The 27,518-nt window shown below is 39.3% G+C and overlaps 1 long non-coding RNA gene across 1 annotated transcript; it reads left to right on the forward strand.

The window, feature by feature from the left end:
• Positions 1-16: 16 nt before the first annotated feature.
• LOC113030366 (uncharacterized) lies at positions 17-21,482 on the forward strand. Its single transcript, XR_003273579.1, has 3 exons — positions 17-132; positions 7,473-7,577; positions 21,444-21,482. It is a non-coding gene; the product is annotated as an uncharacterized LOC113030366 (long non-coding RNA).
• Positions 21,483-27,518: the final 6,036 nt, after the last annotated feature.

The following is a 27,518-nucleotide window of genomic DNA, read 5'->3' on the forward strand; positions in this document are numbered from 1 at the left end:
TTCAGGAGGAGAAACACGTCATAAAAACACCACACAATGTAAGATATTTCAGTGTAGTTGATAAATCTTTGTTTTACCTCTGCAAAGTTGTGGAAGTCAGAAATGAAGCTGCAAGCAATTTCATCACTGTCAGTAAGTCAATGTAGAATAAAGATAAAGTTTAGAATAGAATAATTTTGCTTGTCTACAGGAAAAGATGCAATATTACAAGTTTAAACTAAACTGTTACTTTCCTTGAAAATGATCCTTGCCTCAAGATTTCTTCAGGTAACAGAAAAATAACACAAATACAAGTTTTTAGTGATTTTTTTTCACTCCTGTATGTTACAGATATGATATAATTTTAATTTACTTGATCAAAAATTTTATTTATAAATGATCTCATACCCACGACTTTGAGTTGGATAAGCGGATTAAAATGGATGGTTGGAATTATCTCGGAATTTTGTCTTCCCAAAGTCTCAGTGTAATTTTTCCCTTCTGAAGCCTGATAATGGGTTTCTGCATTGTCATAGTTAACACCATTAACAAGTTAGCATTTTGTTTTAAATGTTAAATGTAGGCTTTCTCTGCCTTGAGCTGAGCATGAACAGGTGTTTCATGGATCCAGAAAACCTTTTAGTCTCTTTAATCCTGTTATTTTGGCTTTAAAAGCACCATTTTTGTTGTTGTGTTATCCATTTAAAGGCCTTATGGATAAACCACCTGACTTTAGCAGGTCATAGATCTGTGCTACTACTTTCTGTACATGGAAAAGAAAAAATTTAGCTGCTTTGTATTTTTCTTTAGTCTTTATTTATGGCTCCTGGAATCATTAGCGAGTGTTTTAGTCTCCTTTAGCTTGTTGTTTGGTTTTAATTTCACAGGACAAGCCGGACAATTTAGCAGCCAAAGAGACAGATGATTTTTCTCAAAGGTCGATAAACACAGCTGAACAATGACAGCAGTAAAACAGAGAGGATGCTGGACCTAAAATGCATCACAAGGGCATTTTGGCTTGTATTTAGCAGCTTGTTTTGGTCTTTTTCTGCTCTAAACGTGTCCAAATTGATTGATTCAGCTTTAAACTTGTGACATCTGCACTGCATGGTCACCTCGGTGTTTGCCAAGACCAATTACATTCAAAGGAGGATGAAGAAATAGCGCTTTAGCCCCTTTTGCTTCAGTTGTGGAGTCTATCATGTCATATTTTGTCAAATTACTCCCAATAAACTTTCCCACTTGTTTAGTCCCATTTGTGTTCCAGCAGGGACAATCCTTCCCCACTCCTGGCAAACGTGGCCCTGGTGTTCACTGTAAATTGCTCAGTGGTTTGTTTTTAATGGGATTATAATGACAGTTATGGTTTGCAAGAATTGATGTTTGTGACTTTTATGAGGTGTGAGTGAAGGGGCGGGTCCAGGCGGCTCATAAAGGCTGCAGGAATGTTAATTGGTCGAGGGCAGTGCTGCCCTCTTTGTTCTGCTCTCTCATACTGGGCTTCTGTTGCGCCCGTTAAAGGCCAAAGAACTGATTTAAAATCTGTGACTTTAACCCCACACACCCTATACTTCCCCCTACACACACACACACACACACACATGTAGACAACTTATCCCACTTACAACTCCCCTCTGTTCATCCCCTCCCATTCTTTCTTCCAAGTTTTCCCCTCCCACTCCTGAAGAGAATGGACCTCTTTGCTTCTCTCATTTCCTCGGTGTTCCCTAATCAGGTGGCTGGTGCTCCCCTTTCTGCAGGGTTTGATCCAGTGTTGGGGAAGTAATTTTATCACAGTTTTTTCCCCTTCTTCTCTTAAGGCCACACGGATGGTTGCACATCCAGTTGTGACGAGCCAGATGACTTGGCGCTGTAGCGAGGGAGAGGTTTCTGAGCCCCAGAAGGGGATTTATGTCAGAGAGTCATTGTTTATGTTACGAAATATTGAATAAATGAGCAAAACTAAAGAAAATTACTTTTATTTTAGCATGCACTGGTTTCTATTTTAACCAAATGCCTTCGGGCCCTCACATGCTGATGATTATCTTTTGCTTTGCAAAGTTTTTTTTGGATTTGGTCTTTTCTTATATTATACAAAATTCCTGGAACTGCTGGTTTTTTAAATTTTTATTGGGAACAGACTGAAATATTTTTGTTGCACCAGCACTTGGGCCGGACGAGTGAAAATCCTCTGAGAAGTTTAACTACACATTTATTCCCTCACATATCTTCTTCATCTTATGAGATGAAGAAGTGCAATTTGAACAGCTTACACTATAAAGAAGTCATGCTGTAGTAAATGAAAGAAATGGGACTCTTTTGGACTTACACTGTAAGAAATAAAGGTGTGAAATTACAGGAGAAAAGGTCCTGGTAGCTCATTGCTCAGATGGTCATGTAAGGTTTTTTTTAGGTCACAGAAACTTTTATTGTGAGCTCATTAAACAAACAAACATTTCACTAGCAAATCAAGAAAAAAACAGGAATTTTTACTGTCATTTAATTTTTATCTATTAATTAATTAATTCTAATTGTTTACTTAATTACTTTGGTGCAGTATGACTGTAATTTTGTGGCTTGACAAATTGGTCTCACGTCCTCCTTTTCTGGTCACTGTGGAAAATAGAGGGTGCTGTCACAATGAAATCCAAGTATGGGCTGTAATAATCTGTCTGCCCGAGCAACCAGCAGGGCTGGACAGGCTACTTGTTAGGTTATCTATAAAAACCCGAGGCTACAGATAATCTCCAGTTATGCTCAATCAGTGACTCCTTGGAGGGCAGAACCTGAGATGACAATCAGAGGTCATGAGACGGATTTGAACCTGGACAAACTGGAATCAGCCCGAAGCTGCCGAGTGTCATCCAGTTTGTCCCGGGGTTTCCACCATAAGAGATAGAGACCTAGTCTATCTGCCCGGGTCTCTCTATAATTTCCTGGGGAAGTGTTCCTTTTAAAAGACAAGGTTGGAGTTGCCCGGGGAGTCGGCTGATAACAGCTAAGGTTAAGATGAGGCAGGAGGGGGAGGCGTAGTCCGACGTGCTATCAGACGATGGGCCTCCGAGCAAACAAACAGCTCTGACCTCTCAAAACAACGGCAGCAGGGAGCAGCTGATAGGGAGAGACGGATAGGTAGAGGCTGGTGATGATGCGGCGGGAGTGTGTGTCTCGGAGTGTGTGTAGGGGAGGTAACAGGGGGCAAAGGGGCTTGCAGGGCAAGAATTATCTCAATGTCTCAGTGTCCATTAAAATCAGAGGGCTGTGTATGTGTGTGTGGTGGTTTTCACGGTGTCTTAAATGTCCCAAGATAATTTCAACTCGGGTTTTGGTGGAGACTCGATGCTCCAGCAGTTCCCCTGATAGCTACACAGGAAGCCACATCTTTTATACTTTTATACTACTTTCTTATTTTAAAATAGCTTTTGTATCTTCAGAGCATGTGCCATCTGTCGTGAAATGTGAGTTTACATCCTTTTCAAAGTAAAAGAGTACACCAGCAAAATGTCACCTGTTTATGACCAAAAAGCAAAAAAGATGAGTGTTTTCTCCTGATACTAATGTCTGAACACGGCATCAGTTACATTTTACATAAATCTACAAAAAAACAAAAAACACAATTTTGTTGTACATGTACAGTGATAATAAAGGGCTATTCTATGCTATTAAATAATACAGCACATCATTATATTTGCTGTTTGTACTGGAGTCTGTAGACACACACAGACAGATGAAAAAAATTGAACTATTAATTGTGGAGTAATGATTAACACAAGGAACAGAAACTGTGAAACAATATAAATAAAAAAATATAAAATAAAAAAAATATAAACAAAAAAAGCAGACTTTTTTTGTGTGAAACCAGATCACCTGTGTAATCAGGATACAGATTTTTTTAAATTGTATTGAATTACATTTTGTATTATAACATCATAGGATTTAAATTTTGGATCAGTGTCTTTCACCAACATCATCTCTTACAGAAAATCAATAAATTTGAAAGAGGTTTTAGTCACACCGATCCCTCGAGCTCATTATCTGTGCACATCTTTTGGTTTGTTTGTATAATCATAATTTAAGTAAGTTCATCTACACGACTCAAAGTAACATGAAACTCGACAACTGTCTCCAGTGTTTAAGTAACTCGTTGCACCTGATCGGCCACCCTGACCTCCTCCCTTAACCATTCAGAGTGAAAACAGCAGTGTGTTAAATCAACGGTCGGGGCTACATTGGTGGGGTGGGCTGGCTTTGGGTATTGTTCATATTACGATTCATAGAATAGCAGCTAAGTAAGAGATATATGTGTTTTAAATAAATCTAATCATGCAACAGGTGATTGTACTAGCAGATAAAAATGACAAATGATTAAGTAAAGAAAGAAGAAGCCATAAAATATTCAATATTAACCTTCTGCCTGCTATATCAATCTTCCAGATTTTCTCATCTAATGCAAAGTTGTTTGAATTCATTTTAGAAGTGTGGCGGTGCTGTGCACGTACATGTAGATGCACGCGTTTGCCTGTGACACAGAGATAAATGAGAGAAGGCAGAGGTGGGAGGTGTAGCAGCAGAGGAGAGTTCAATGAAAGGGAGGTAAGGTTAACTAATTCTTTGATTACTGAACCTTGTCATTCAGATTGGGCGAGGGCTTTAACACTCAGTGAACACAGAAAGGTAATGCTGAGGGCTGAAGACTACAGGATAGGTCTACTGAATGGTAACAGAATCTGTTTTCAATTAAAACATTTTTATTTTCTAACTGTTTTGTTACCAAATAAACAAAATACATTATTCCAAAAAAAAAAAAGAGTTTTTAATTCCAGATTTATTAATGTTTTTGTCATTAAACAGTAGCACTAAATTTACTGAAGCAAACTTTGGCCTTCTTTTTCATTTATACCGAATCTGTCGTCCACTAGTGGGCAGCAGTGGGAGTCAAGCTCATGCACTGAAGAGGATCTACTGTTGTTAGCCTTGATATATAGCCGCTGCAAACAACCTCTAAGTGCATCTCAAGGTTCATTGAAGAAGTGAATAAGATCTATAACTCTTGTGTAGATGTCTGTCTCTCTCTCTTTTGGTGCGTCTGACAGCATTTCTTAAAGTCTTGTTTCATCCCAGGGATGGTTAATTAATTAATTTAGTTTAAAAAGACAATAAACACATTTTAATATTAGCTTGAGCTGCACTCTTTTTGAATGTCACAGGCTCATAAAATTGTAATTAAAATGTTTGATATTCACTGGATTTCTCTTGATTGTAATATGGTTTTATTTGGTTTGGTTTAAATTTTTGTTTAAAAGTAAATTTATATTCAAATAGCTTAAATCAACTCATGTTATTATTCATTGATTTGATAGCTACTCAACCTACAAACCTAGAAAATTATTAACATTTATCTATAATTTCTCCATTTACATTTCTTTTTCTATTTGATTCTCAGAAGACTGATCAGCATTTATATATACATAAATGTCTCTGGCCTCAAGTTTTGTATATCGAGTGCACCAATCAGACTTGATGAAGGTCATGTTCAATGCATTACAGTGTAACGACTGATTATTATGCAGATTTCTAGTAAGTTTTCAAAGTTTGAGCTTCAATCAGTCAATCAATACTTTATTTATATAGCACATTTAAAGACCAGAGGTACACCAAAGTGCTTGAAATATGAAATAAAATTAATTACATATGAGTACGATAGTAGAGTACAAATATATTTCCAGACAAAACAAAGCACTAATTAACCCGGGAGTAAAAGAAATATTTCACTCCTAGTGTAAAAGTTAGGCAGTCTCAAATCCCTCTGAAGCTGTGAGATTCCATATTTGCCATTATTCTCTTTGACAATAAGTGTCTATATTCAGGTTAATATAATACAAATCAAAAGTAGTAATTCAAACCAAATCCAGGCTTTGGTTACATGTGTATTACATCCAATACATCTCTAATGTTTCCAGAGATCTGAGAGTTAATGTCCGTTACCGTGAGAGTGCAGGCTCACCAGAATTACCTTTCTGAGTCTGCAGGAGTTAAAACTGTCCAGAGCAGCTCTGCGGGTGCTAATGTGTGTGTGCGTGTGTGTGTGTGCATTTATAGAGGGCTTTCGTTGGAGTCGCACAGTCCACATTGTCCTCGGTGAAGTGATATTTTGTACATAACATAACCGAGCCCATTGTTGTGTTTTCTGAAGTTTCCTGAACTCCACATCAGTTTTAAAGACTCCATGTTGCATTGCTGGTTTGTTAGAGGATATTCATGTCTTAATCGTGTTTTAACATCTTAAAAACAAATTTCAAAAACACCCTCTCAGCCTTAACAATTTAATCAGCTGTTAAAAAACAGCTAAAGTAGCTTGAAAATTTTGCACAAACATCTATCGTGTTTGTATTTCTTATACCTTGATATAGGATGAAAGGATACACTGAATAAGCCTATTTCTAAGTCCTTTGGTTCATAAACAGGTCTTTATGCCGTCATCATTAAATTTAATGTAATGTCACTTACTGTGGACGGAGAAGTGAAAAAGCAAACTTACAACGTCGCAATTGGAGGACAACTTCTCTCTGCTGCTGCATATTGGGTGTATTTTTATATATGTGAGTACGCTTCCTGAACCACAACACCACTTACCACCCCCACCTACCAGCCCCCACCTTCAGTCACCTCCACCTCCAACCCCCAAACCTAGACTCTTTGTCACCGTGGTGATTGGTAGACTAAACAGCGTGCAATGTTCACCAGATCCACATCCCACTGGATCATTACAAACATTAAGACGATACAAAAGGAAACAAAACTCGTGACCCCGCCCCACCCATGTGTCCCCCTGGCCTCCTCACGCTCTTTATTTTAAGTGCACGGCCACATGGACATGCTTTTGCACACTCACATGCATACAAGGCTGAAGCCTATATTCTTAACATTCTTTGGCCAGTAAACAAACGGGCCGGACAGATGCATCACCCCCAGCAGACAGACAGATTTTGAGGGCTGGGAATGTTTACATTGGTCCTGTCGCCCTCTGAGGCCTCAACCAGATTCAGGACGAACTTAAATAGAGAGGAGCAAAAGAACACCAAGAGCCAATGTTTATCAGGTCACACACTGGAAATGATACTGCTTCTGATCGCATAGATTCTCATATTTTATTCATAACTTGAGTGATATGAGTTTGAATTGGGCCAAATGAAGGTCTTATATCTGCGGACGGTCACTGAAAAACCCTTTTATCTCATAACAGAAGAGATTTGCACTGTGATTTTAAGTTGATGCAAATTCAAAAAAGATCCTATTCACAGGACGTTTTATCCTTTGGCTCGAGGCAGGTTAGAATATGATATAGGGAAGATGAAACTAGGAATATTATCATGCACAGGGATTAAAAGAGAATAAACACACTAGAGTATATTACTGCAAGTATTTCCAAAGTAATGCATGATGTTTTAAAGTCTGAACTAAAGATTACGGGTTTGTCTGTTCTTAATTTTCAGCCAGACACATAAGTGGACACGCTGAGTCACTGGCATTTTCAAAATGAACATGGCGACTAACCTGAATATGGAATATCTTTCCTTAAATAATCACCAAAGTCTGAGGTAAGTATGACAGAAAATGATTGGTTTGGTTGAGAGTAACATTTTACTATTTGAGTCCCACATAATGCCCATAAAGCGGAACTAAATCAGGCTCTCTGTGGACACAGGCTTTCTTAGAGTTTGGCGGTGGATCCTGAACTGGTCTCAACCTTGCACCTCTGTTTCTTGTACAGATTCTGAGAAAAAGAACTATGAATGAAAACAATGAAATACCTTTCCCTGAAATATACATTTTATTTCTCAGATGGCCTAAAAACTATCAAGATTTACCAGGCTGGATGTTGTTTTTTAACAAAACAAAAAAACCTTCTAAAACTCCTGTTTCTCAGAATTTTCTTAAGTATTTTAGGATCCGTATTTTTCTCCCATTTTACCAGATTGTTTACAAAATCAAGTGCACATACACAAATCCACACAATTCCAAAAATGTTAACCAATCAGTCTGATTCAAGGGACGTAAACAGCTAATCACTGTGCAGGAAGATCCGTTAGATACCAAATTAATTGGCTTGCTAGGTTAGCTTGCTTCAATTCTCCTCACGTTCGCCCATAGTTGTTTTTTACCCTTCTTTCCCCTCACCCCCAGTCAGTTTAGACACGTTTGCCCCTCCCTGAAACTGGTTGTGTTGGAGTTTTCTTCCTGTTAATAGGAGGTTCTTCTTTCCCACTTTCGCTTAGTGCTCATATACAGGATTGATCATCTGATTATTGGGTTTTCTCTCTAATACTGTTGGATGTTTACCTTACAGTATAAAGCACTACAGTGCTATTACATTATATGAATAAAACTGAACTGAACTGTGAAGATAGTTAAAAAGAGATGATAAAGCATACCAAAATACATCCTGGTGAGTTCAGTAAACTATGCGACTGATGTGTAACTGGTATTTGTTGACTTCAGTAAAGATGGAAAACTAGTCAGGGATATGAGCTTCAAAGCTTTGTTTTAAAAACCAAAACTATACCTTTTTCTAATCATATTAAATTAGACAAGCTATATACTCGGGTGTTTTACAGTAAGTGAGAAATGGAGATTTTCACAGTGCAGTTTCACCAGTTTACACATAACGTCCCCATCGCTGATGTTTGTATCATATAACATCTGTAGTATAAAGTAAATCTAAAACAAATACAACAGCATTAACTTGACTGTTTGAAACTAGGGGGCTCCCGTGATGAAGTAACAGCTGTTGTTTCCTACACACACAGACGGTAGTTGGTATGACATCGTTAAACCATCATTTAATCTTCTAGGGAGGGTGTTGAACTGGATGGCTGGGCATAAACGATGTAAAAGTATTTTTATTTGTCCAAACCCAACCAAAATTTACATGAAATGTTTTTTACGAAGGTAATGAGAAATGATCTTGTCTGCCGTGGACCTATCTGGACACCTTGCTTTAGAATGAATAGTTTTGCTCCCCCACTCTGAATGAGATAAGATAAAATAACACTTAACTGATTGTCATGGAGAAATTCAATAAGAGGACTCTTACAGCCTTAAAGTGGGCATTTGCATCTATTATGAACTTCCTTTTTCTTTTCTAAATATTCTTTTAAATAAACAAAAAAAAGCCTGTGACCCTGAGCAAAATATAAAGTTTTTTTGTGATCAGCACTAAAGTCATGACCGAATGAGAACCAGCCAGCAGACATGTTGGAGTCCCTGCGGTCCCGGATACGAATGAGCTGACCACATTTTACCTAGGCTCCACATCAGTCAAAAAGATATACGCCATTTCCTCCACACAGACATGCTCAGAAAAAGCCTCCATCCCAGTCTCCATCAGTCAAGCCCTGCGGCCGATGAACTTCCATCGTCTCCAAAGTTGATAACAAGCCTCTTAAGCTTGGCGGCTAATCAAGCTCAAAGGAGGGAAAGAAGAAGAGATAGTGGAGGAGAACAAGAGGTCTGCCTGTGGATACAGAGATGTCTCCCTCTCTTTCCTCTTCATTTTCAATTTTCTCTTATCACCCTCTCTCCACAGGGGGAGGTGGAGGGAGGCCTAATAGCTTGTGAGGGGGGCTCCCGTTACTCTCCGGGGTCTTTCTACATACCAGTCATTCACTTTAACTGGAGGGGGAAAAAAAGAGAAATGTCTTGATAAATCATTCAGGGTCACCCAGCTTCCATGTTCCTCTGAGTTAAAGAGATAGGCAAGGAAGAAAAAAATGAAAGAAAGAAAGAAAAATGAAAGAAAAACAACAACGCTCTGTCTCAGACGCTGGTTCCCTCTTTGATGTCCGGCCCATCAGACAAACAACATGAAGCTGAAATAAATGGAAACAAGTGGCTGCTGCTGCTCTCTGTGGTTTGCACTCGAGTTCAACTCTTTCTGCTAACAGCCTTCCTTGACCTGCTCTGGCGACATCTGCTTGGCATGAAAAAATGTTTTCACATTTAATTTAGCTACTGTATTTTTACGTACAATCTTTTTTTTTGTCTTTTTTAAAAAGCTACCTGTCTTTTAACGTGTTTGCAGTCATTTCAAGTCATCTTCTGAGAAATTTTCTTTTTCTTTGCAATTTTAAACTTGAAGATTAATAAACTCTTTGGTGTACATGCTTGGCTACTCATTTTCCACCTGACTAATGCCTCAGCTCCATGACTGCAGTCTTGTTAAGGACATAACTTATTTCTCTGGAATGTCCTATTATTTCACAACTATTTTCAGACAGATTATTTATTCATTCATATGAGTGTACAATATTATTACATGAAAGTGATGTAATGGGGAAAATCCAGGAGCTCAGCAGTAGTAATAAGTAGAATATGAGTGAATCAAACAGTGAAGAAAATGAAAGCCTCTGCAGTGATCGTCAGGTCAGCCTGTGTAGATGCTTAAAATTAATTCAGTTTTATTCATATAACACCAAATCACAACAGTTACCTTAAAGTGATTTAGATTGTCAGGTAAACAACTTAACAATAAGAGGGAGAAAACTCCAACTATCAAATGACCTTCTATCAGTAAGCACTTGGCAACAGTGGGAAGGAAAAACTCGCTTTTAACAGGAAGAAAACTCGGGCAGGACCAAGCTCAGGGACGGGCAAACATCTGCCGTGACTGGTTGGGAGGGAGGGGAGGAACAAATGAGAAAATTAGTTTTAGTGTTCACTGTCTTAATTTAGCGTGGTAGCATGCAATCTGTGATGGTCCCAGTTTTGTTGGGTTACCATTTTGGTTCCAGGTTTGATTTTATTTTTACTTTTTCTGTTTCTGGATCATCAGTGTTTCCTTATCCTGCCTCCCCTCCCTTCCTTCTGCATGGTCAATGGGCTAGTCCCATCTGTGTTCCCCTGTCTAAATTCAGTTATATTTAATTTTTAGCGCCTTCTTTTACCAGTATGTTTTGGTTACTTCCTGTTTTACTTTGATGGATTAGTTTTCTCTTGGTTTTACTTCCTGTTTTTGGTTCTCACCTGAATGATTGCCTGTTCTGCCTTTGCTGTTTTCACCAGCGGTTGACTGTGTCTGCCTTTGTCTTGTGCTGTAATGAGTCCTTTACTCTGGTCTTGCCTCTTGCCATTTGGTGTTGAGCTTTCCTGTTTGCAGTCTTATCATTTTTATGGTTTTGGGTTCTTGTTTTTTTCCCCTGCCCAAAGGGAGTTGTGCTTCTTTGTTATTTGTGTCAGCCAAATAACTGGTTGCCTTGTTCTGTGTTGGCTGCCCCCCATGTCTTGCACTGCTCTCAATGATGTCATTTGCACAAGAAGTCTAGCTGGGGCTGAGGAGTGTGTGACTGGTTTTGTAGTGATATGACCAAAAACCAAAGTACTTGACAAATATAACCTGATTAACCTTTGCTTAATGAAAAGAAATTCTGTATATAGCAGATGATTCTGAACTTTTTAATGTTTTTTTTTAATGCCACTTTTTTTCCATTGGCGTGATGGATAACAAAAATGTTGAAGTCAGAGTGGTGGTCAGGCTTGTACTGTGTAGCATGTGTGACTTACACTGATGAAATTTTCAGCTCATTACTTGCTGTTTATTTTTTAACTTTTCACTTATTGTTATTTCTACTAAGTTATCTAACCTTTACCATAAATCTGAAAAATGTTACTTGGGACTGAATCAGAACCCACATTAAATCCAGGCTGTGGCCCCTTTTTTAAATTCTTATTTCTGATTTGATCATAAAATTAAAAAATAACAAAAGGGTAAGTGTTGTGCAGTGACACAGAGGATGCTTTTCAGATATGAATTAAGCCTAATCTTAAAAGAAAAATCAAAACACTTTACAGTAACACTTTACAATACAATAATAATACAATAACTAAGGGACTAAGGGCACAATTCCCCTGTAATTAAATTGAATTTCAATGTATTTATACAATGTGTTTAATTTATACAATTTATATTACATTATTATTTGTATGTATATTATAGTTATATTTGAACAAATACTTAAGGGTACTTTCAGTAGAATGAGGGGGTAACAAGTCAGGTTTTTACCAGAGGCGTTGTTTTGGTACATTCACCTGCTGCCCTGTTGAGGCGCACTGATATGCATATATACACATCCAAAGATTCCTACACTCAGTCTCATGACTCATTCTCAGCCATTTGCTCTCATCTTATTCCCACAACTCTCTTACTTCATCTCCTCTCCCTGTGGTGCCCCTCCTCATTCCTCCTGCCCTTGTCATCTCTCCGTCCTACATCACCTCCACTAACCCTCATATCATTCAGCCTCTCCACAACCTCTGCTCTCTCCTTGTTTGCTCCACAGCTATTTTTCCTATATTGTGAATGGCTGGTATTATACATACAACCATGCAGCAGGTACAATAATAAGGCCCTCTTATGTTTGAATACTTGCCGTCTTTTCCACATAGACAGAACTTACATTTGAATTTTTTTTTTCCTCTCAGAACATTAAACATCGCCAAAGCTAGAGCTGAAAGGATACAAACTTCAGACTTTCTTATATCTTAATGACGGAGTTGTGATATTGATAAATCTTTTAACTTAGACAGTCATCAGTTTTACTGGCTTTGTCTTCAGGCTTCAAACAGACTAAACTTTGTTAACATTGTAGCTCTTTTCCAGTCTTATCGACCAAAATGCTTTCTTCTCATACGCTTCTTTGTGTGCCACAGCTTTGTTACTTCTTGTCTGTATTAATGTCTTTAACCTCTTCGTATTTTTCTAATGTTATGGTTTTCTCTTTCTTTGTAAATCAGACCCTCTGTTGCCAGTACACTTGCCCATAATTGTGATTGGTCACATGCTGCCAGTGCCACACCTTTCATGTGAAGGTGCAAGGGAAACCCTGGGTTAACTTATCGAGTTGATAACCAGCTTCACGTGATTGCTTATCCACTTAGAGTTAGTGAATCCAGATAACAGGAAGATACCCGGGGTATGTGGAATTCACTTTGTAGTACAGATCCCAAGCTAATGCAGAAGTGTCAACAGCTTGATCAGTTCCTCTGATGGTTGCTTGAGGTTGGCCCCAAAAGTGAGACAATACCTTCTGATGTCCAAGTAAACTTTACAGCCTGGTATAAAGAATGGTTTTTCACCTTTAAGGATAGTTCTCCCTTCAACACCTGGCCTATACATCGCATGAGTCTCTTTGCTAGCTCTTACCTCTGCTAATGTCATGGCACTAAACTCTCAACCGCATGTGTGTTGTCAGTGCCCTTTCGGGTGTTTTAATGGAGTTGTGTGATTATTTCTATGGCTTTCTGTGCAGACAATCCAGCATTTAGCAATATGCTACTTAGTACTGCTACTAAGTACTGCTACTACAGTTTGTGAATGCAGCTTAGTAACCAAGTTAGCATCAGCTGAATACTTAGCAAAACATCCTCTCATTTGTTTGATCACGCCTGGGCCAAAATCAAATATTTAGGGGGGGTTTTTGTGGTCCCACAGGCTGTGCCCATCTTTCATATACAGTTTATGTTTAGGACACATTAACAGACACCTCATTCACTCCAGGAGGAAACCACTTGATTTTGTCATTTCAGTTTTTAGGCTACTTAATAAAATGCTTCTTCTAAAATTACTGTGATTGCCGCTTCCCAGAGTTGGCTTTAATCTCTAAGTCTCTTGGCTTCTGACTACATTCTTGTTTGTGTTGGGAAGAAAAATTCCAAGAAATATTTTGTGAATAAATGTGCTCTTATCTTTTTAGGTGCTTCACACTTTATTTTATGGCAGCTCAACTGAGCGTTTTCCCCAGTATTGTAGTAATGTTGGTTTAAAAACAGCGAAGATTTGAAGGGGTCACAGTGTCAGAAAGAGGCCGGGCCTCATAAGAGGAGAAATAAAAGTGAAGTACGCTGTTAAGAGTGTGCGTTGAAAAGAGAAACACACACACCTCTACAGTGCCTCTCTATCTGGCCCCTGTTCCCCTCCCTTCTACCCCCCTCTTGGTTCTCTAATGTCACTCCTGCAGAGCAGATAAGGCCGAGCTGGGCTGTCAGCGGACGCCATGTCTGTCACTGTTCTCCCACACACACCCATACAGAGAGAAAACCTGGGCCTGACAGTGGAGGAGTAATGCTTGGGTTAATATATTAGTCCATCAATTATGGGTCAAATATTGTCCTTTTGATTGGAACGTAATCAGATAGCTCTTACCAGCATGGTTGGAAATGCCCTCAAGATGCACTTAGGCAGGACTGTAGTTTGATTGTCCGAACCACCAACGACTACTTCAGCTATGGACAGTAAATGTAATGCATCTTCACTTGAGTCATCAGGGAGGCAAAGCAAAACCAAATCAGGCAGCTCAGACAGTAACACACAGCCACATTTTACACTAAAGTCAGATTAAAAGCAGCATTGTCTCATAAAAAATCTGATAGTTTGTTTTCTAAAATTTGAGGCAGATGTAAATTTATGTCTTTTTGCAATGAAGGTGTGCATGAAGGCGCTTAACTGTGAGACCAGAGTTCACATTATGAATCTCTGGTTAGGTTTATTCTACAGAATCTCTTTGGTTAAAGTAAGGCACCATGTTTAACGATTCTTGGTTTAAATATAATAGGAGTAGTCTGTTTTTGCTGTTTTCTCCACATCTCACTTCTGCTTCCCACTCAAGAGCGATGCAAGTTACATGTTTGGAAATTTTGGAAAGCATGGTGAATGGAGGCGTACTGTAGTTGCACAGCACAGAAAGAACAAGACCAGAAGAGCAGAGGGTGATTAAATGGATGGTACGTGTGGTCACATGTGGTAAGGAGTATTATGCTAACCAGAGAAACACAGACAGAAACAAGTAGCTCTGAAAGGATCCTGAACTGAAGCTGGATGTTAATTTATTATTCATCATTTAACTGGTGATTCTATACATGCAAGTTTTATGCCCAGTGGCCTTCTTCTTCTTTCATTTGCTCCCTTTAGGGGTCACCACAGTGGATCATCTACACCTTACCCTGTGTCTAGCATCCTGTCTTATGAATCTTCTCCGTGCTTTCCCTCTTTTCCTGATATAATGAACGCAACTCATCATATCAGCTTTTACCATATCAACCTTATAATTCTGTCTTTATTGGTCATAGTTCCTACATTCCTACTTCCTTCTCTCTTGCTCCCCCCCTCTTCCTTTGACTTTGGCCAATAGTGGCACAGTTTCCACTTTGAGCTTGTTGGATAACATCATGTCAAATTTGGCCAAGATTTTACGCCAGATACTAATCCTGACTCAATTTCCCAGGGTTGGGACCGGCACTAGGAGTACACTGGCGTATGCCACCCACCAAAGCTGGGTTTTATGTCCCAGTTATCACTGAAAGTTATGGATAATGTGGATAATGCTTCATAATAACCGCCTAAATAAGTATCTAGAGACATTTGAAAACACAAGGTTATCCTGCCAGATGTTGTGGGGTGTTTTATACATCACGGAAGGCCTTGTGGTAATGCTAATTTATGTGAGTAGAGATTTAAGCTGTATCTACATTAAAGCCCTAAATGTTACTCAGCTTTTGCTGTAGCACCATCCACAGGCTATGTCAGTCACTAAAAAACTTAAATACACTTCACCTTGATTATTACTAATTAAAACCTAAATTCTATGGAGTTTACTATTTATCTAATAACTTATATCCAGTTTCACAGCGCTACTAAAGCTGGTACTTTTAAAAAAAATATAATGTAATGTAAACTAATGTAAAAATCTTAACCGTAACTCCTAAAAAGGTTTACCAATGGGAAACTGAGGCAAATATTTTTTTTACAAGGTACCAATCAGTATGAATTAGATGTAAGCTCTCACTCTCTTCCACTCTGTCTCTCTCGGAAGACTGAAAATAGGCACATTATACCATTAAGGCAGCCACTAATCACGCTTTACCCTTTTCCTCCATGTCTTCATGTGTCTCAGCTCAACCCCCATTAGTGGAACCTCCACACACACACCCACATTATCTTACCCATCACTTGTATTCTGTATATAGCAAACATATCACTGTCAAGAGCTTTTGCCAAATCTAGTTAATTTTTTTGACCACATCTCCTCCACCAAACCCCGTGTTTGAACCCAAGCGGAGTCGAGGAAAGCCATGTGTCCCCTCACTTACAAACACACCTCAGCACTTAATATCCTGCAGTGACTCTGGAGTAGTTTCTTTGAAATTGCTGGTCCTTAAGAAGCTCAAGGTGTTGCATATTATCAAGGCTTAACAGTGGAGGTAGAGTGGAGTAAAAAAAAAAAAAAAGCCAAAAAGGGGGGAAGTGAACAGAGACAAATGAGGGGGAGCGAAGCAAGAATGTTTAAAAAAGGAGACGAAAGAAGCAATAAAATGGCCAAGAAGGAGTGAAGAATCTCAGAAGGAGGACATAAAAGGGTGAAGGTTCAGGACGAGTGGGGAGATGTTCATTTATTTACTTACTGTCCTAAAGCATAAACTGATAATAAGTCACCCAGCGGGGGCTTTTGGATCTCCTTCCAGCCATTTTACAGTAAAGGATTATGGGTCATTAAAAAGAGGAACTGGATCAAAACAATGTGTTGCGATGAAAAATTGAGACAGACAGAGTAGCAGTGGAACTGAACGCAATGCACTTCCGTGAATTAACTTCCAAAAATACTAAAACGCCTTCAGATACACTGACAGTCAACCAAAGCCTCGTCTCCCATGATTCCTCGGGTGCCATCACAACTTGCTTGCCTTGTAAACGTCAGTGAGGGGGGGGGGGGGTTACGGGAGGGGGGGGGGGGGGGGGTAGATGGTGCTAAGTCCTGCAGAGATTGAAACCTGCAGAGAGACATTTTTCTTCTCAGCTTCACCTTGTGCTGAAAAGTAAATGTTTAAGCTAGCAGCGATAAACAGCCCTAAATCATCATTGCGAGCCATGAGTGCACACCTTATGGGGAAATGAAGGAATTCTGGAAAATGAAACTTGTCCCTTGGCTGTATCGCAGGGTCTATCACAAGTGTGACAGAGCGTAGTTGCGTGTGTCGAAAGGAAAAGCACGAGGACACAATTTTACTTTGTTTTCCCAAAATATATTTGGTTTAAGATCGGGGTTGCCAACCTCCTGGCTGTCATCCCTGTCATTGTTTCTGATCCTGTCAAGATATGACGGAGGGTCAGCTCATCCCTAATCCCAGCGACATAGATAGAGTTGCGGAAAAAATTCCTCGGGCTTCATTTTATAAAAGCACGCTTAAGGGAAACACTATCTTGTTTGATTCATAATGGAAACAAATGCCTGTCTTTCCTTCAGATATAAACAGGGTTTGGAGTTTTTATGTAACAGTATATTTGCTTCACTTTCTCCCTCTGTCTTCCTGAAACCCAAACAAATCATTAATGTAATCACAATTTTCCAGTAGGACGGTGGTGTGTGGCCGAGAGGTTACATGCCACAGTTACAGTAGAAGATAGAGCACTGCTGTAGAGGTTGAAGTCTTATTTTGGTCAATTAAGTTTCCACAAACAAAAGATCTGACCTGGTGGTTATAGTAAACAAGCCATGATATGGACTTTACTCAGTAATTTAGCAGGAAGGCAGAAAACCTATAAACAAATAACCGGCTGGTGGGAAGCTGCAGCTCGTATAGTTACAAATAAGCAGCTATAGAGAATATTAGAGATACTGTTTCTTCCATCCCTGTCTTTATGGCAAAAGCCACCGTTTAAAATTCTGTATTTAAATATTTGCTTTCTGTGTGGTTATTGTGGGTAAAAAAACCCAGGATAGTCACACCATGAGGGCACGTCATTCTCCCAAATTATGTTGCTGTTAGTCAGATTGGAGGGCAACAACCACTTGCAAGTAAAACCTTGTAGGACTTCATATTTATTTACTTATGTATAATCGATGGTAAAGGCAGAATTGTGCATTATGGTACTGTGAGGGAATAATGTGAAAGTTTAAGGGTCTACGGGTGTGAAAGGTTCCAGGCCCTACAGTTCTGTGCAAACATCTTCAGTCAGCCCTCATTTCTTTATATTTTGCTTCCAAGGAGTGAGACTTTCTTGCAATTTTTTAAGTGGTCTCAATGAAAACAGCCTGACGGACATCAAATAATATTTTTTTACACTAATGACATGCTTATCAAAGACCTGTTAGTTGAAAACTTGGCATATCCCAGCATGGCATGGACCATCTTCTTAAACAATTTGAGGAAATTAAAATCAAATCAAATCAAATCAAATCAAGCTGCCATTCTTAAAAAAAGAGAAACAGGGAGAAAAGGCAGCACAAGAACTGGACTTCTGGAGTTTTCTGGAGTGATGTGGCTCAAATAATTCTCAGTATGTACGGAGGAGGTCAGGACAGAAGTGATTAACACAAACTGACAGTTTGGTGCTTTATTTCAGTCTGTGTTTTTGGAGATTTGGTTAAAACTGATGGAATTATGAATGCAGAAATGTACTGTCTGATTTTGATCCTCCATGTAATACCACGTGGAAAGCAAAAAGTTATAAAAAATATGATGTAGTAAAAGTTAACCCATCATTTTAGAAGAAACTTTCCCCAACAGAGTATATTTTATTGCTTCATAAGCAGACAAGAGGAGCCATGTTAAATGATTACGAGGAGGAGTCTTATTAAAAAATGTACACAAGTATCACTTATCAGTATAAATGTGGTGCAGAGTCCCAGGTGGTCCACTCGCCCCTTTTCAAGCTCTTAAGACTACCATGACCTGGATGACTGAGAACTTCCACAGTCTCTAGCTTTGTGTTGGGATGCTGTTTATGCAGATGCCTGGAAGGAGCTGAAGTTGTGTTGGCAATACAGTATGTTTGTCTCCTGGCTGCAGTCTGCACTTTACCATCATGTTATAATCTATATCTCCTTTCCTGAAAACTGAAACCGAACTGAAATCAGCTGATTTACGCAGGAAGGAAAATAAATACTTTTTTTTCCCCTTTCTTTGCATCCATCATGCAAATAATTGAAGACCCAGTTACCTAGGTAACTGTAATGTAATAAATGAATCTAGTACAGAAAGTCATCACATTACTGCATTATATACAAATAGAATACGATTACAGTTATGCATTATTTTGAAATGTGTTACACTAACACATAAGTTGATGCCCTTATGCTGAGCGAACTGACACTTTCTTGAATTGCTTCCATTCTTAAAATATCAATTTATTCAAAAAGTCTTTTGTGTCCCCAGCGGCATGTTTACATTGCTGGTGAAGAAGCAACAGACGAACGAAGCTGATGAAGCTACAAACCGACACCCGATCAGTTCAGCCTGCCTCATCATTATCAGCCAGTTATATGCTTCCGTGTTTACAGACACATAATATACGAGTGTAGATATGATATCTACAATTCTACAACAGTGGGGGTGGTCACATTCTTCTTCTTCCACACAATAGGAAGTTCACTTCATTCACATGCATATTTAAAACTAACTGTAAAAAGGGAGTTTCCCATTTTTTTAGCCCCCTCAGAAAATTTTTGATGAATGATTTTTAAGATAAAAAATGAGAACCTTTGAATGGTATTACTGAAGAAATTCTGGTGTCTGGGAGCATGGAGAGGTGCTCCAAGACACCTTTTGAGCCCCAAAAGTGAGCAGAAAACACAAAATTGCACAAATGTCAGAAGTATTTTTCATTAAGTATGCAGCACTTATTTGCTTCTATTGTTTTTTGTTTTTTACTAGAGATCACCACACTCTGGTTCAGAATCAGGCGGTGAGGTAGAGGTAATAAGGCTGATCCTCCTGGCCGCTTTAACCTCGTCGATAGCCACTAATCTGAAAACAAGCGAAAGACACACCCTGTATGGTATTATTTCATTTGGGAGTATTACCATATGGACAGCACAGGGCACAGCCAAGCAACTCACTCCCCCCCCCCCACCTTCGCTGCTCCCCGACTCCCTGCCCAACACAGTCCCCTCCACCTCCCACTCAGTATCTCTCAGCTCCCAGGAAGCTGCTGGGCTTGGCTGGAGCCAGAGTTCTGCCCCATCCATCATCCTTATCAGGGAGAGTCTGGCTGTACTGAGGAGCAGAGAGGAGAAAAAGAAAAGAAGAGGAAAAGATCAGTTTTGGCTTCAAACAAAATTCAGTATTTTTAATGGATGAAACAACATGCAAAAAAAGAAGTGCTTCAGCCTTTCACAACCTTCGTGATGCACGCAAGGTGGCGGTGGCGGTGGTGGGGTGTCCAGTGGTGATAAGCCCTGATACAAACAATAACAACAGGCACCATCCAGCCACATCAAAGCCCCCATTTAGATTTGGGCTTTTGGCTTTTTCAGAGAGTCCATAGCTGGGGATTGGGGGCTGTATAAGGGCGGTCTGCAGTTACAGTTGCTCATCAAAGCCTCTGCAGCAGTCTGACCCGCACCAGGTCGGTTTGGAACATCTTTTACAACTCTGTTTCAAATAAACAAAACACAGCTAGTCGGAGCAGAGGAATGTCCAAGCCCGCCGCTTTGGTCTTGATAAAGAGTTTATGGTCCACGCAGACGGACCTGTTGCTTACTGCTGTGGATAAAGAACTGAATGCCATAACTGTCAGCGTGTCCTCAGATGTCCGAGGGAGCGTTAAACAGACTGGAAACACTTTCACTATCAAAGCAGGGACTGAGGAAGAGGATGTGTTGTCTTTGTCATAGTTAGTCAGGGCTACTATGAGTAATCAGAGACTCCCAGGTTAGAAATTATAGAAGAGGACTTTTTTTTTTTCATTCAATCATTGCACCAATGACATCATTAGTAGTTATGTACAGATTGTTTATATGTATAGGAGTTAATCATTATCAGTTCATTCATTTTCTTATTAAGCAAAGATGATTTTGAAAAAAGCAAACACCACTGTGCAGGTGTAGATTTTTATATTTACATTTTTTTGATCTACTCAGTGGGACTGTGCAGAAGTCTGTTTTTATTTCATATTTCCTGCTATGCTTTTGCTCTTGCTGAGAACATAACTATATAATTCAATATCGTAAGAATAGGTTCAAAACACATCTTTAATTGAACATGATCTCAATTTGTATAAAGTCACCTCATATGCTACAGAACACTGCAGAATCAGAAGGAACAAAGCCTTTATTCTCACTGTATATGGCAAAACAATCAAATTAGGAGTTCTACTTCAATGTGCTGCTTTAAAATAAATGAACACAAGATTAAAAACTCTTTAATGTAACACAGATTCATATACATAAAAGCATGAGGTAGCATCAAGTGCAAGATAAAGTTGTCAGATATACTGACACATGGATTCAAAGTCGTATTCTTCCAAAATCTATAAAAAAAAAAAAAAAGAGGCTGAGATTAGGAAAGATTTGCATCAAATCTGAGATGGGCAAAAGATGTTCCTCGAGGTAAACGCAGTAAAAAGTCTTTTATTGCAATTTCTTTGACAAATATATGAAAGATAATCTGTGTTTTATGCTTTTCTGATTCTGCAGAGACGCTCAGCAGGCCCCATCAACGCCAAGGGGAAACAAAAACACATTCATCTTGATGATCACAAAAAACAAGAGCAATCCATCTCGCTGGAGATGAATGGGCTTCTCCAGAGCTGGAAACGTAATAAAAGTGGCTCTCTAATGGTGTATAGTTGTATTAGGGCCCGCTTTATAAAAGCCATAAGGCCATTGTCAGCCAGGCAGGGAAATACAGCATCATTACAGCGCTGTACAGACGTGGATCAGTCTCTGATAACATTAAAGCAAAGCTTCCTTTGTGTGGCAGAGGTCTGCTCTCCACCACTGTAACTGGTTTTGGCGTGCGCCAGACGAGCAGCAGCTTTGAAGCTGCAGCACGTCACAGCGGCCCGAGGCTCTGCTGATGTCGCAGAGCTGTGCAGCTGACAGGATGAGCGTGCGCCGTTTGAACTGGAGGTGCTGCTCGTTGCACAATGTGGATAAAGCTAAATCCTTAAGTTTTGCATGTTTTACAGATTCACTAGGAGAGGTATATGGTGATATGGGTGGGGTAGCTGTAGCTAAGGAGGTAAAAACGGTCATCTACTAATCAGAAGGTTGGTTTCATGCCTGTCTGCATACCAAGTATCCTCAGGCAAGATACTAACCCCAAGCTGCTCTTGGATGCATCCACTGGAGTTTGAAAGTGTTTGAATGTTAGATAGAAAGCGCTAAAACATGGAAAAAAGTGCTGGTGTGAATGAGGTATGTTGTATAAAGCGCTATGTAAGAACCAGCCCGATTACACTGCCAGATATTACACTGCAAAACAAGAATGTCGGGTATGTTAAAGACAGAGAACCTCACTAGTCCTTTCCTTATGAAAGAAAGTATCTAGTTTACACTAAGTTGGACGTATGCTAATGTTTAGCTTGCTTCCACCTGGAGACCATCGTTGTCTATGAGCCAGTTGTATCCTGACTGGGAAAGGGAAGAAGCAACTTTTGGACAATTAAGACTTCAGGAAGATACATAAGTAAGTACATTTAAGTAAACTATGTAAATGCCATTTTATTCAACATTGCTTGAGTTTACTAACTTAGTTTTTAAAGAAAAGTGGAAACATTGTACCCCAAAAAAGATTTTATCCATTCCTGACAGAAAGTTAAACCATCTGCATGACTTTGTAAAGAGTGTTTTTATGCTGAACCAGCCATAAGGCTTTGGTAATACCCTGTCACAGTCTGGGTGAGCAGCTGGAAATTTCCACTGAGCTGCAGATTCACCTGTATCCACCCCTGAACAGAGCTTTCATTTCCTCACCTGTGCAACTCACCTGGAGCTGGTCTGAAGCAATGAGCCTCAGACATTTAAGACCCGCGTCTTCACACCTCAAATACACCGGCCTGCGTGGCTGTGACATACCCTGCTTTAAGATCATTCACCACTAATGACATACTGACACTTAGTAAGGACCCCTTCTTATAATTTCATTGCACTCCCCCCCCCCCTTAGATTGCTTTTCCAACACAAAGGGTACAATAGCGTATTTTTTCCACATGTTCCTCACTTGCAACAAACATCACAGCTGGAATTAGTCTGGTCTAAAAGATACCTCGCAAAAATGCTTCCAATAAAAACACTTTGGAGCATCTGCACATCCCACCACCCCTGCTCCGCCCCGCCCCAACTAGTCCAATTTAAATCAATGACACTGTTCACCCCAATGGTAAACACTACTTTTAATTATGAAACCTTTCGAAGAACTGGGACCCAAGCCATGTGGCCTCCTCTTATCTCTCCCATGTTTCCTGTCTCTGTACTGTAATCGCATTCCCTCTTTAAAAAAAATCCCACAATTCTAATCTTGAGCCAATTAATATCATTGCCAAAATCATGAGAACAGAACGATAACATCGGTAAATCAACTTGCTGCACTGCTAAGAAAAGAAGTTTTAAAATGTCATAAAGATCCAGCCTGTAGCTATGAATAAAACAACAAGCTTTAGAGTCAATGCAACTTTATTAAACAATTGAAGCATTAATACAAAAGATCCTTGAGGTCAGTTTTGTGCCTTTTATTGTGTACAGAGACTAGAATAAAGGAATAAAGAGCATACTGACATGAAATGAAACACAGTGACTGAAACAGAGTTAAATCAATCCAGCAAAGGAAATAATCAAAGTTGTGGATGACCTCGACAAAGGTCACAGACATCAGTTTAAGATGTTTGGTGCTTTTAAGTAAGAGTACAAATGTGTTTTTTGTAGGATATAAATCACAGGTAGCCCTGTGATAGACTGGCAGCTGGGATAGGCTCTGGCCCCTCAGGAACCTAAGCTGGATAAGCAGTCAGGAAAATGGGTGGATGAGTGGATAAATCACAGGCAATTGCACTCCGCTGAAACATAAAGACAACTATAGGATTTAAATTTTTAATATATTTACTATGATGCAATTCTAAATTTGCATTTATTTTTCAAGAACACATTTTCTCAATTTCATCATTGCAACATTGGGTTTAAATCATTTAAATAATGAAAATGTTCTATTTTATTGGCATTATACACAGTATAATCCTGTTTCTAAGTTATATTTTTGATGAACTCTACAATGATCAGGAAATGTAGTAAGAAAAGATTTACCTCTGAAATGAAAAATGTTCACAACTGAAAGAACTTTACGCGGCTCTAAAAACACAGGTCAGGGCGTCACTTATTCATATTGGAACGAATTAATGTTTACTAAGCTGGGAAGCTTTTTTACCTAATTTTTGTTTCTTAATGCTGACTGTGCTTGAATCTGTAACTTGTAAAGAAGCCTGCAATAAATCCAGAAATCCAAATTCCCCAAATAGCTTTCCTCTACCTCAATATCTGACAAGTCAGCATCTCACTATTCAGGATATTCCTAATATTACACACAGTGGAAAACCATCAGTCATGGATTGGCCTCAACATTATTTGAGCTGCGTGGGATCGTCTCGAGAAAAGGAAGAAAGGACAGCCAACATCGAAAGAAGAGCTTTGAATGTCCTCCAAGAAACTGTTGAAAAATAAAAGTAGTCCCAACAGATATTGACTTTTATAATTTCATAAGAATTGTACACATTCAGTTTTTTGCTTTAACTACTTTAATTCAATGTGTGTTTGCACGTTTCAATAAACTGCTGCACGTGTAACCCATTCTCCAGCAAAATATGACGAGGTGAACTTTTTCACAGTACTGTAATTTCATATATTCTGTGTATTTAAGTTTTAAATCTCGTTCAGTCAATGCTAAAATATTGTTTCAAAGTCTTTTCCATTACCCATTAAGGTATAAAGTAAAAATAAAAACTGTTTTTATTCTAATCAGGTTTTTAGGGGTCGAGCAGAGAAAAGTTCATTCTCAGGTCATAAAAAAACTCAAAATACCAGGAGTCAGTTCTGAGGACATGACCTCAGTGTCCTTAGTGGTTGCTGTGGTCTTAAGTACTCAATCTTTTAACCTGACACCAAAATTGCAGTTATAAATTAATTTATTTCACTGCCATCCTGTGCAAGTTTGGACTGCAGTAACACACCAGGCTAGAGAAACCAATACAAAATGCTTGCATCTCGTTCATATTAATTAATGGTTAGTGCCTATATCCTGAGATTAATATTTTGAAAATGGAAGTTGAGACAAAATGAGCTGTTGGACACTCAAAAAAAGGTGCTGTGGGCTGTAAACAGACGTATGTATGTCTGCCATCCAGGCCACAGCGTGCTCATAAAGGGCAAAGCTCGGAGGCTCCCTGACAGATACGGAGATGTAATTGGAAGCGTCTGGCGTTGCGTGTTAGCCTGCGGCCTCAGTGCTTCTGTCTACACGTACAGAGAGATTCCGACCTGTATGCACACTTAAAGTTGAGTCACAGTATATCATGACCCGATGTCACAGGTTTGCTTTTACACTGATCTATTGGCTGTGAGAGACCGTGGGAGAAGGGAGTGGATGCCTGTCTGCCCAGAAGGCTAATCTTCATTCGGTTATGAAGTAGTGAAAGAGGAAAAGGGTAAAAAGCCACACAAATACAGAACAAAACCAGGAGAAATACACACACTGTGGTTTGTGTGAGTTTTTAAACGTGTTAAAATCAGCTTGTAAAAGCTGATTTGATAGTTTTTTTTAGCCCTAATTAGCAAATTGTAATTATGTACTTACAAAATATTTTACACGATAGAAAATCAAGTGGCGTATCCTTTGTGCCAACCAGAAGCAAACAAAGAGGTGTTTTGTCATGCGTTGACCTTAACAGCAGGACATTGTTTGTCTATACCTTCCAAAACTTGTACTTATTTCTCTTGGAAAACTGATGACAGCTGCGTTATTAAGGCTTAAGCACAGGTATGACTCAGGTTTGAGTTAAGCATTTTGGGTTAAGATTTAGGAGATCTTTTCACTGTGCTCACTTCTTACATGTTATCTGTGTGGCGTGTGGGTTTCCGTTGTGTATTTTCGTAGATGAGTCAAATGACGGTCAGTTGGACCTGGGAATCAGCTGGTAATCAGTGATAGTGAAGACAGGTTTGCATGATTAGTAGAGCAGTGAGTAACTGGGGCACAGGAGAAGTTTTTTCTCTAAACAGATGTACAGCTACTTTCAGCTGCCCCCTTATTCACAAACGGTCACCACAGTGGATAGCTCCAAGTTTGATTTCCTGGAGATTTTTGTCTCCTCCCAGGATCTTTCACATGTTAGGTAAAAGTGTAAACTATGGAGCCACAGATGTACAGAATATATACCCAGGTTTTGGTAGCCCAAGTAAAAGAACACGACTCTATAGCTACTTAATTTTGTAGACTTTGGTTCTCTATTGCAGCGTAACTCCTTCCTGCTACTAGAATGACTAAAAAAATGAAGAGCTTGCTATTGGTTCTTTCTCTTTTACACATCTTGAAGGCATTTTCAAAGTTGCTTGATAAGACACCTGAAGGGACTGTTTCATATCCTGCCCGCACACTCCTCCATAAAAGTGTGATTGACTTCATCTAGTCAGGCCATCTTTAATGCTACCAAGGAGGTAAAATTATTGAAAGTTATACAACCTTTCTTGCACAATTAAAACCTCAGCTAGTTTGAGATGAGCAGCTTCAAAGATGTCTGTCTGGTGACAGTGTAGAACCATGCAGGTTTCTTCAGACTTCAGAGAGTAAAACCTTAGTAGTACTGTGGTGGATCCTCTTTTTTTCCCCTCCAGAGCTGCCTGAATTCTTAATGGCGTCGCTTGAAAAAGGTGCTGGAAGCATTCCTCAGAAATTTTGGTCCATAGTTATTTGATAGCATCACAAAGTTGCTACAGATTTGACAGCTGCAACTATATGATGTGAATCTGCTGCTCCACCAAAGGTGCTCTATTTGACTTAGATCTGGTGACTGTGTTGGTATAATGCACTCAGAAAGGGATACCAAGAAAAGACCCCCTACACTATTACACCACCACATCATTATAAAATAATTTGTTTAAACTGAGTCATTAAGATCTGAGGTGTGTGTGTGACAATGTAACTGTAAAAACTGTCATTGGATATGCTGATCTTCATCATCATCATCAAATGGTTTTTCCCCTTCATGAATAACCTTAGCTGAAATAAATTAAAACAGCAAGTAACATATTCAGATATATCTTGCATATATATATTTTTTTTCAAAATAAAAGTGTAGCCACGAATCTAGAATCAAACGACCTTATTTTCCCAGTTAACGTGCATTCATGTAGGTTGATTCCTGGTTATCTCAGGAGGAAATCATCCTGGACAGAAGCAGTTAGCACATTCAGCTACACAGCCACTTTACGCACTTTCACGTAGGCAGACTTAGTCTTTCTTGATGCAAAGAGCATTACACTTTGGCAAAAATCCCAAACATTACAAGGGATGGTACTAACATGAGATTGCTGATAGGGAAGCTGGACTAAACAACATGTGACAAAAGCAGAATGAACCATAAATCCCATCCGGGGCTCAGCGAGAATGAGAAACCATGAGTGGCTGAAGCGAATGGCCAGATGTGGATCGGTGCTGCTGAGGAGCGAGACAGATTTATGGCCTCTTCTTTAATGAGGTAACATCCTTTTCACTCATAAGACTTT

The sequence above is a fragment of the Astatotilapia calliptera genome, chromosome 10 (genome assembly GCF_900246225.1).
Source record: "Astatotilapia calliptera chromosome 10, fAstCal1.2, whole genome shotgun sequence".
NCBI lineage: Eukaryota > Metazoa > Chordata > Actinopteri > Cichliformes > Cichlidae > Astatotilapia > Astatotilapia calliptera.